This window comes from Triticum dicoccoides, chromosome 5A, assembly GCF_002162155.2.
Source record: "Triticum dicoccoides isolate Atlit2015 ecotype Zavitan chromosome 5A, WEW_v2.0, whole genome shotgun sequence".
Lineage (NCBI taxonomy): Eukaryota > Viridiplantae > Streptophyta > Magnoliopsida > Poales > Poaceae > Triticum > Triticum dicoccoides.
Window position 1 is genome coordinate 58,020,670 of NC_041388.1, and position 10,959 is coordinate 58,031,628.

Below are 10,959 nucleotides of genomic sequence, written 5' to 3' on the forward strand. Positions count from 1 at the left end.
TGTCATTTGATGAGCGGGATCACATCATTAGAGAATGATGTGATGGACAAGACCCATCCGTTAGCTTAGCATAATGATCATTTAGTTTTATTGCTATTGCTTTCATCATGACTTATACATGTTCCTCTGACTATGAGATTATGCAACTCCCGAATACCGGAGGAACACCTTGTGTGCTATCAATCGCCACAATGTAATTGAGTGATTATAAAGATTCTCTATAGATGTCTCCAAAGGTGTTTGTTGGGTTGTCATAGATCGAGATTAGGATTTGTCACTCCGTGTATCGGAGAGGTATGTCTGGGCCCTCTCGGTAATGCACATCACTATAAGCCTTGCAAGCAACGTGACTAATAAGTTAGTTGCGGGATGATGCATTATGGAACGATTAAATAGACTTGCCGGTAACGATATTGAACTAGGTATGATGACACCGACGATCGAATCTCGGGCAACTAGCATACCGATGACAAAGGGAACAACGTATGTTGTTGTGCGGTTTAACCCATCAAGATCTTCGTAGAATATGTAGGAGCCAATATGAGCATCCAGGTTCCGCTATTGGTTATTGATTGGAGATGTGTCTCGGTCATGTCTACAAAGTTCTCGAACCCGTAGGGTCTGCACGCTTAACGTTCGATGATGATTTGTATTATGAGTTATGTGATTTGATCTACCGAAGGTTGTTCGGAGTCCCGGATGAGATCACGAACATGACGAGGAGTCTCGAAATGGTCGGTACATAAAGATTGATATATTGGAAGGTTATATTAGGACACCGGAATAGTTTCGAAGTGTATCGAGTATTTTCCGGAGTACCGGGTGTCGGTGTCAAAACCGGCGGATCTCGGGTAGGGGGTCCTGAACTGTGCGTCTAAGTTCGATGGTAACAGGAGACAGGGGACACAATGTTTACCCAGGTTCGGGCCCTCTCTATTGAGGTAATACCCTGCTTCCTGCTTGATTGATCTTGATGAATATGAGTGTTACAAGAGTTGATCTACCACGAGATCGTAATGGCTAAACCCTAGAGGCCTAGCTTGTATGGTTATGATAATGAGTCTTCCTATCCGGACTAAGTCCTCCGGTTTATATAGACACTGGGAGGATCTAGGGTTACACAAGTTCGGTTACAAAGAAAGGAATCTACATGTTCGGTCGCCAAGCTTGCCTTCCACGCCAAGGAGAATCCCATTTGGACATGGGTGCAGTCTTGGGTCTTCGTATCTTCACGGCCCATCAGTCCGGCCCATGGCTAAGGCCGGACGCCCGAGGACCCCTTAGTCCAGGATTCCCTCAGTAGCCCATGAACCTGGCTTCAATGACAAGGTATCCGGTGCGTAGATCTGTCTTCGGCATTGCAAGGCGGGTTCCTCCTTCCGAACTCCAAGATAGTCTTCGGACGAAACGAACGTGTATGGATCTGCGACACACAACCGTAGAGAGTATAGTATTTCATGAATCCAATCTGCTCGACAACTTTAGTAATGTGATGTCACGCTTTCCCGGTCATTATTTCGAACCGTTTCCCGTCCCGCCGTCCCATGTTTCCGGGCGCGGTTTTTATTGGCACGTCTCATCGAAGCAGAGATCGTGTCCCCTTACTGCGGGATTTTCATCAATATGAGTGTGGTTAACCCAACCATCCTGCAGGAAAGATTCCTTAGGAATAGGCAGGTTCTTAGGCTTAGGAAGAGACGTTCAATACCCGCTGCCTTTATAAAAGAACCAAGGGCCGTCTCGTTTATGCAAAACCTCTCCTCAGCCTTCCCAACCTCGAGCTCTAGCACCCAAGGTTCAACTTCATTGCTTCAAGCCTCCCCATCATGTCCGGACCCAGTTCTCAAGGCCGATGGGTGGCCTCCTCCGTTATAGAGGAGGACATTGCAAAGCTTCGGGCGGCCAGATATCTGACCGCGGAGGTCCATCACAGGCTTCCTGCTCAAGGCCAGGTTATTCCGATCCCCAGATCCGGTGAGAGGGTCGTATTCATCTCCCACTTCCTTCGAGGACTAGGGTTTGCTCTTCACCCCTTCGTCCCGGGGCTAATGTTTTATTACGGACTACATTTTCACAATGTAGCTCCGGACTCCTTCCTCCACATCTCGGCGTTCATCATCACATGCGAGGCTTTCCTCTGAATCCCCCCACACTTCGGCTTATGGCTTGAGACCTTTAGTATGAAGCCAAATGTAATTGACGGGGAACAGACAGAGTGTGGTGGTGCTGTAGTGAGCAAACTTACCAACACTCCCTGCCCTAAAGGCTCTTTCATCGAGACCTCCAACCAATGGCAGCGAGAGTGGTTTTATGTCACGGAACCCCATAGTACCAAGTGGGCAGCTATACATGCGTTCTGTTCCGGCCCTCCGCCACAGCTTGCGTCATGGGTTAACAAGGGGCTGGACTGGGGATCAGTTGACGAAGTGAAAACTCTACAAAGCCGCATCCGAACCCTCCTTGAGAGAGACATTGATCTTGTCAACGTGATTCAAGTGATGCTAGTTCACCGAATCCTGCCATGCTAGCGCAGGTCTCGCCGTATGTGGGAGTTTAATCCAGAAGGATCACAAACCCTCCAACACTTCTTTGGCACCACGCACGAAGGGATGTGGAAGTTGTTTTTCGGGAAGCGAAAACATTGGCCGGACACTACTGAGGACGCCGGCCTTAACTGCAACCGTCCGGATACCCCGGTAAGCACTCATCTCCCGAACACTTTGTAATTACGCATACCGTAACATGGTACTGAGCAAGTTATCGTCTTCCAGGGCTGGGTAAAGAAAGCGGAACTAATTATGTGCTCGGCCCCTCTTCCCGAAGGCCCCGCGAATCCTGTTCTAACAAGGATGCTGGCCCTGGCACCATACCAGATGCCTGTGGAGGAGGGTGAGACGGAGAGCGGGAGAACCAAAGATGTCCCCCATTCCATGGGTACATCAGACGTTGTGTACGGAGGAAAAATTCCCTCATCCGCAGACAAAAGTGAAGGGGGGCCACTGTCTCCTCCCCTCATGAGAAGAAAAGGGCCGCCTCCGAGGATTTGGAGAAACAGGCTCCTAAGCAAGGCAAGATGCCTTAGTTGGGTGGCTCGGGCTTGAAGGGCATTAAAGCACAGTCTCATGACGAGGACCAACCTCAGGTCAAATCGTAAGTGAACAAGGGTGTTTTAAACATATCCCGTTCTTTTCTTGTAATGCCTGGAATATATGTTTTCTTTTGCAGCCCGACACGTAGTCTTTTGCAACAATTCTCTTCTTCAGGGGACCTTCTCCCCGAGATGATGGAAAGCGAGACGCCTCCACCAGCCTCTCCGCCCAATAGGGAGGATGACTTCGAGGTGTCGTCACGGAGGGTCTCCCCCGACCAACAGGTGGCGCAAAGGATGATGAAGACATTACCCGTAGGTGATATTTTGGTGGCCCAGGGTCCGGGGACCAACAATGGAGGCCCAGAACAATCTGGTATACAACCGGATACGAATAATCAGATCCCTTCAAAGGGTTTCCATGCTCCTAGGGCAGCCTCCAGAGACCCAGAGGCACCGGATACACTAACGAACATGCTGCGACAGGCGTCCATCTCAGAGGAACACCGTACCTTGATGGGCACGGTGGTTGAAAAGGTCCTATCCACAAAGAGCGGATTAAATGAGGCCTTTGCGAGCCTACTAAGAGGCTTCGAGGTTTGTACTGTAATATCTGCAATTGTGTTTTATTTGCAAAATACACATGTGTATATATAGTAGCCTGTGAGACTCTGATTGGCTTCCCAAGGGAGGTGATCAGAGGATTAAAAGAAATGCCTAGGGACTGACCTTATTAAGTGGAACACAGGCGATGGCTTCTCCGATGACTGCTGATACGTCTCCAACGTATCCATAATTTTTGATTGCTCCATGCTATATTATCTACTATTTTGGACACTATTGGGCTTTATTATCCACTTTTATATTATTTTTGGGACTAACCTATTAACCGGAGGCCTAGCCCAGAATTGTTGTTTTTTGCCTATTTTAGGGCTTCGAAGAAAAGGAATATCAAACGGAGTCCAAACGGAATGACCTTCGGGAACGTGATTTTCTCGTCGAATACAACTCAGGAGACTTGGACCCTACGTCAAGAAACGTAACAGGAGGCCACGAGGTAGGGGGCACGCCTACCCCCCAGGCGCGCCCTCCACCCTCGTTGGCCCCCTGTTGGTCCACCGGCGTACTTCTTCCTCCTATATATACCCACGTACCCCGAAACAATCAGATACGGAGCCAAAACCCTAATTCCACCGCCGTAACTTTCTGTATCCATGAGATCCCATCTTGGGGCCTGTTCCGGAGCTCCGCCGGAGGGGGCATCGATCATGGAGGGCTTCTACATCAACACCATAGCCCCTCCGATGAAGTGTGAGTAGTTTACTTCAGACCTATGGGTCCATAGTTAGTAGCTAGATGGCTTCTTCTCTCTTTTTGGATCTCAATACAATGTTCTCCCCCTCTCTTGTGGAGATCTATTCGATGTAATCTTCTTTTTGCGGTGTGTTTGTTGAGATCGATGAATCGTGGGTTTATGATCAAGTCTATCTATGAATAATATTTGAATCTTCTCTGAATTCTTTTATGTATGATTGGTTATCTTTGCAAGTCTCTTAGAATTATCAGTTTGGTTTGGCCTACTTGATTGATCTTTCTTGCAATGGGAGAAGTGCTTAGCTTTGGGTTCAATCTTGCGGTGTCCTTTCCCGGTGACAGTAAGGGCAACAAGGCACGTATTGTATTGTTGCCATCGAGGATAACAAGATGGGGTTTTCTTCATATTGCATGAGTATATCCCTCTACATCATGTCATCTTGCTTAAGGCGTTACTCTGTTTTTAACTTAATACTCTAGATGCATGCTGGATAGCGGTCGATGAGTGGAGTAATAGTAGTAGATGCAGGCAGGAGTCGGTCTACTTGTCTCGGACGTGATGCCTATATACATGATCATACCTAGATATTCTCATAACTATGCTCAATTCTATCAATTGCTCAACAGTAATTTGTTCACCCACCGTAGAATACTTATGCTCTCGAGAGAAGCCACTAGTGAAACCTATGGCCCTCGGGTCTATCTTTATCATATCAATCTCCTACTACTTAGTTATTTACTTTGCCTTTATTTTACTTTGCATCTTTATCATAAAAATACCAAAAATATTATCTTATCATATCTATCAGATCTCACTCTCGTAAGTGGCCCTATAGGGATTGACAACCCCTATTTGTGTTGGTTACGAGGATTTATTTGTTTTGTGCAGGTGCAAGGGACTCACACGTAGCCTCCTACTGGATTGATACCTTGGTTCTCAAAAACTGAGGGAAATACTTACGCTACTTTGATGCATCATCCCTTCCTCTTCGGGGAAAACCAACGCAGTGCTAAAAGAGGTAGCAAGAAGGATTTCTGGCGCCGTTGCCGGGGAGGCTCACGCGAAGTCAAGTTAAAATTTTACCTCCCATCAATGAGCCATTTTTGGCGCCGTTGCCGGGGAGGTCTACGCAAAAGTCAACATACCAAGTACCCATCACATACCCTTATCTCCCGCATTACATTATTTGTCATTTGCCTCTCGTTTTCCTCTCCCCCACTTCACCCTTGACGTTTTATTCGCCCTCTCTCTCTATCCTCCCTCTCTTTCTCTATTTGCCTCCTTTTGCCCGCTTGCTTTTTGTTTGCTTGTGTGTTAGTTTGCTTGCTTGTCATGATGGCTCAAGATAATACTAAATTGTGTGAATTCACCAATACCAACAACAATGATTTTATTAGCACCCCGATTGCTCCTCTTACCAATGTTGAATCTTGTGAAATTAATGCTGCTTTGCTGAATCTTGTTATGAAAGATCCGTTCGCCGGCCTTCCTAGTGAAGATGCCGCTACCCATCTAAATAGCTTTGTTGATTTGTGTGACATGCAAAAGAAGAAAGATGTGGATAATGATATTGTTAAATTGAAGCTATTTCCTTTTTTCGCTTAGAGATCGTGCTAAATCTTGGTTTTCGTCTTTGCCTAAAAATAGTATTGATTCATGGAACAAGTGCAAAGATGCTTTTATCTCTAAGTATTTTCCTCCTGCTAAGATCATATCTTTTAGAAACGATATTATGAACTTTAAGCAACTTGATCATGAACATGTTGTACAACCTTTGGAGAGAATGAAATTAATGATACGTAATTGCCCTACTCATGGTTTAAATTTATGGATGATTATACAAAAATTTTATGCCAGATTGAATTTTGCTTCTAGAAATCTTTTAGATTCGGCCACGGGAGGCACTTTTATGGAAATCACTTTAGGAGAAGCTACTAAACTCCTAGATAATATTATGGTTAATTATTCTCAATGGCATACTGAAAGCTCTACTAATAAAAGGGTGCATGCGATAGAAGAAATTAATGTTTTGAGTGGAAATATGGATGAACTTATGAAATTATTTGCTAATAAGAGTGTTTCTTCTGATCCTAATGATATGCCCTTGTCTACTTTGATTGAGAATAATAATGAATCTATGGATGTGAAATTTGTTGGTAGGAACAATTTTGGTAACAACGCATATAGAGGAAATTTCAATCCTAGGCCTTATCCTAGTAATCCCTCTAATAATTATGGTAATTCCTACAACAATTCTTATGGAAATTATAATAAGATGCCCTCTGATTTTGATTCTAATATTAAAGAATTTATTACTTCGCAAAAGAATTTTAATGCTATGATTGAAGAAAAATTGCTTAAGATTGATGATTTGGCTAGGAACGTTGATAGAATTGATCTTGATGTTGATTCTTTGAAACTTAGATCTATTCCACCTAAGCATGATATCAATGAGTCTCTCAAAGCCATGAGAATTTCCATTGATGAGTGCAAAGAAAGAACCGCTAGGATGCGTGCTAAGAAAGATGCCTTTATAAAAGCGTGTTCTTCTAGTTCCTATGAAAATAATGATGAAAATCTAAAAGTTATTGATGTGTCCCCTATTAAATCTTTTTTGTGCAATATGAATCTTGATAATGATGGGACTGAATATGATCCACCTTTACCTAGAAGGCGTCCCAAGAATTCTGAATCTTTTGATCTTGATGCTAAATTTGATAAAAGTGTGATTGAAGAAATTAAAACCCTAGATGTTGCTAAACCCACTATTATGGATTTCAAGGAATTTAACTATGAAAATTTCTCTTTGATTGATTGTATTTCCTTGTTGTAATCTGTGCTAAATTCTCCTCACGCTTATAGTCAAAATAAAGCGTTTACTAAACATATTGTTGATGCCTTGATGCAATCTTATGAAGAAAAACTTGAATTGGAAGTTTCTATCCCTAGAAAACTTTATGATGAGTGGGAACCAACTATTAAAATTAAAATTAAAGATCATGAATGCTATGCTTTATGTGATTTGGGTGCTAGTATTTCCACGATTCCAAAGACTTTGTGTGATTTGTTAGGTTTCCGTGATTTTGATGATTGCTCTCTAAACTTGCACCTTGCGGATTCCACTATTAAGAAACCTATGGGAAGAATTAATGATGTTATTATTGTTGAAAATAGGAATTATGTGCCCATAGATTTTATTGTTCTTGACATAGATTGAAATCCTTCATGTCCTATTATTCTTGGTAGACCTTTCCTTAGAACGATTGGTGCAATTATTGATATGAAGGAAGGAAATATTAGATTCCAATTTCCATTAAGGAAGGGCATGGAACACTTTCCTAGAAATAAAATTAAATTACCTTATGAATCTATTATGAGAGCCACTTATGGATTTCCTACCAAAGATGGCAATACCTAGATCTATTCTTGCTTGTTATGCCTAGCTAGGGGCGTCAAACGATAGCGCTTGTTGGGAGGAAACCCAATTTTATTTTTATTCCTTGATTTTTGCTCCTGTTTATTAATAAATAAATTATCTAGTCTCTGTTTTGGTTGTGTTTTTTGTGTTTAATTAGTGTTTGTGCCAAGTAGAACCGTTGGGAAGACTTGGGGAAAGTCTTGTTGAACTTGCTGTAAAAAACAGAAACTTTAGCGCTCACGAGAACTGCTGTAATTTTTATTTCGAAAGTGATATTTAGTTAATTATTTTTAAGATGATTAATAGATAAATTCCTCACGTCCATCAATTTATTTTATAATTTTTGGGGTTCCAAATCTTGCGCTAGCTACAGATTACTACAGACTGTTCTGTTTTTGACAGATTCTGTTTTTCGTGTGTTGTTTGCTCATTTTGATGAATCTATGGCTAGTAAAATAGTTTATAAACCATAGAGAACTTGGAATACAGTAGGTATAACACCCATATAAATAAAGAATGAGTTCATTACAGTAACTTGAAGTGGCCTTTTGTTTTCTTTCGCTAACGGAGCTCACGAGATTTTCTACTTTAAGTTTTGTGTTGTGAAGTTTTCAAGTTTTGGGTAAAGATTTGATGGATTATGGAAAAGGTGTGGCAAGAGCCTAAGATTGGGTATGCCCATGGCACCCCCAAGATAATCTAAGGACACCTAAAAGCCAAAGCTTGGGGATGCCCCGGAAGGCATCCCCTCTTTCGTCTACTTCTATCGGTAACTTTACTTGGAGCTATATTTTTATATACCACATGATATGTGTTTTGCTTGGAGCGTCTTGTATGATTTGAGTCTTTGCTTGTTAGTTTACCACAATCATCCTTGTTGTACACACCTTTTTAGAGAGCCATACATGATTTGGAATTTGTTAGAATACTCTATGTGCTTTGCTTATATCTTTTGAGTTATATAATTTTGCTCTAGTGCTTCACTTATATCTTTTAGAGCACGGAGGTGGATTTGTTTTATAGAAACTATTGATATCTAATGCTTCACTTAGATTATTTTGAGAGTCTTAATAGCATGGTAATTTCCTTAAAATCCTAATATGCATGGTATGCAAGATTAATAATAAAACTTTCTTATGAGTGTGTTGAATACTATGAGAAGTTTGATACTTGATAATTGTTTTGAGATATGGAGATGGTGATATTAAAGTCATGCTAGTTGAGTAGTTGTGAATTTGAGAAATACTTGTGTTGAAGCTTGTGATTCCCGTAGCATGCACGTATGGTGAACCATTATGTGATGAAGTCGGAGCATGATTTATTTATTGATTGTCTTCCTTATGAGTGGCGGTCGGGGACGAGCGATGGTCTTTTCCTACCAATCTATCCCCCTAGGAGCATGCGCGTAATACTTTGCTTTGATAACTTGTAGATTTTTGCAATAAGTATATGAGTTCTTTACGACTAATGTTGAGTCCATGGATTATACGCACTCTCACCCTTCCACCATTGCTAGCCTCTCTAATACCGCGCACCTTTCACCGGTATCATACACCCACCATATACCTTCCTCAAAACAGCCACCATACCTACCTATTATGGCATTTCCATAGCCATTCCGAGATATATTGCCATGCAACTTTCCACCGTTCCGTTTATGACACACTCCATCATTGTCATATTGCTTAGCATGATCATGTAGTTGACATAGTATTTGTGGCAAAGCCACCGTTCATAATTATTTCATACTTGTCACTCATGCATCATTGCATATCCCGGTACACCACCAGAGGCATTCATATAGAGTCATATTTTGTTCTAAGTATCAAGTTGTAATTATTGAGTTGTAAGAAAAATAAAAGTGTGATGATCATCATTATTAGAGAATTGTCCCAGTGAGGAAAGGATGATGGAGACTATGATTCCCCCACAAGTCGGGATGAGACTCCGGACGAAAAATAAATAAAAGAGGCCAAAGAAGCACAAATAAAAAAAAAGAAAGAAAAGAGGCCATAAAAAAGAGAAAAGGCCCAAATAAAAAATAAAAAAATGAGAGAAAAAGAGAGAAGGGACAATGTTACTATCCTTTTGCCACACTTGTGCTTCAAAGTAGCACCATGATCTTCATAGTAGAGAGTCTCTCATGTTATCACTTTCATATACTAGTGGGAATCTTTCATTATAGAACTTGGCTTGTATATTCCAATGATGGGCTTCCTCAAATTGCCCTAGGTCTTCATGAGCCAGCAAGTTGGATGCACACCCACTTAGTTTCTTTTTGAGCTTTCATATACTTATAGCTCTAGTGCATCCGTTGTATGGCAATCCCTACTCACTCACATTGATATCTATTGATGGGCATCTCCATAGCCTTTTGATACGCCTAGTTGATGTGAGACTATCTTCTCCTTTTTGTCTTCTCCACAACCACCACTCTATTCCACCTATAGTGCTATATCCATGGATCACGCTCATGTATTGCGTGAAGATTGAAAAAGTTTTGAGAATGTCAAAAGTATGAAACAATTGCTTGGCTTGTCATCGGGGTTGTGCATGATTTAAATATTTTGTGTGGTGAAGATAGAGCATAGCGAGACTATATGATTTTGTAGGGATAACTTTCTTTAGCCATGTTATTTTGAGAAGACATAATTGCTTAGTTAGTATGCTTGAAGTATTATCATTTTTATGTCAATATGAACTTTTTTCTTGAATCTTTCGGATCTGAATATTCATACCACAATTAAGAAGAATTGCATTAAAATTATGCCAAGTAGCACTCCGCATCAAAAATTCCGTTTTTATCTTACCTACTCGAGGACGAGCAAGAATTAAGCTTGGGGATGCTTGAACGTCTCCAACATATCTATAATTTTTGATTGCTCCATGCTATATTATCTACTGTTTTGGACATTATTGGGCTGTATTATCCACTTTTATATTATTTTTGGGACTAACCTATTAACCGGCGGCCCAACCCAAAATTGTTGTTTTTTGCCTGTTTTAGGGTTTCAAAGAAAAGGAATATCAAACGGAGTCCAAACGGAATGAAACCTTCGGAAACGTGATTTTCTCATCGAATAGAACTCAGGAGACTTGGACCCTACGTCAAGAAACGTAACAGGAGGCCACGAGGTA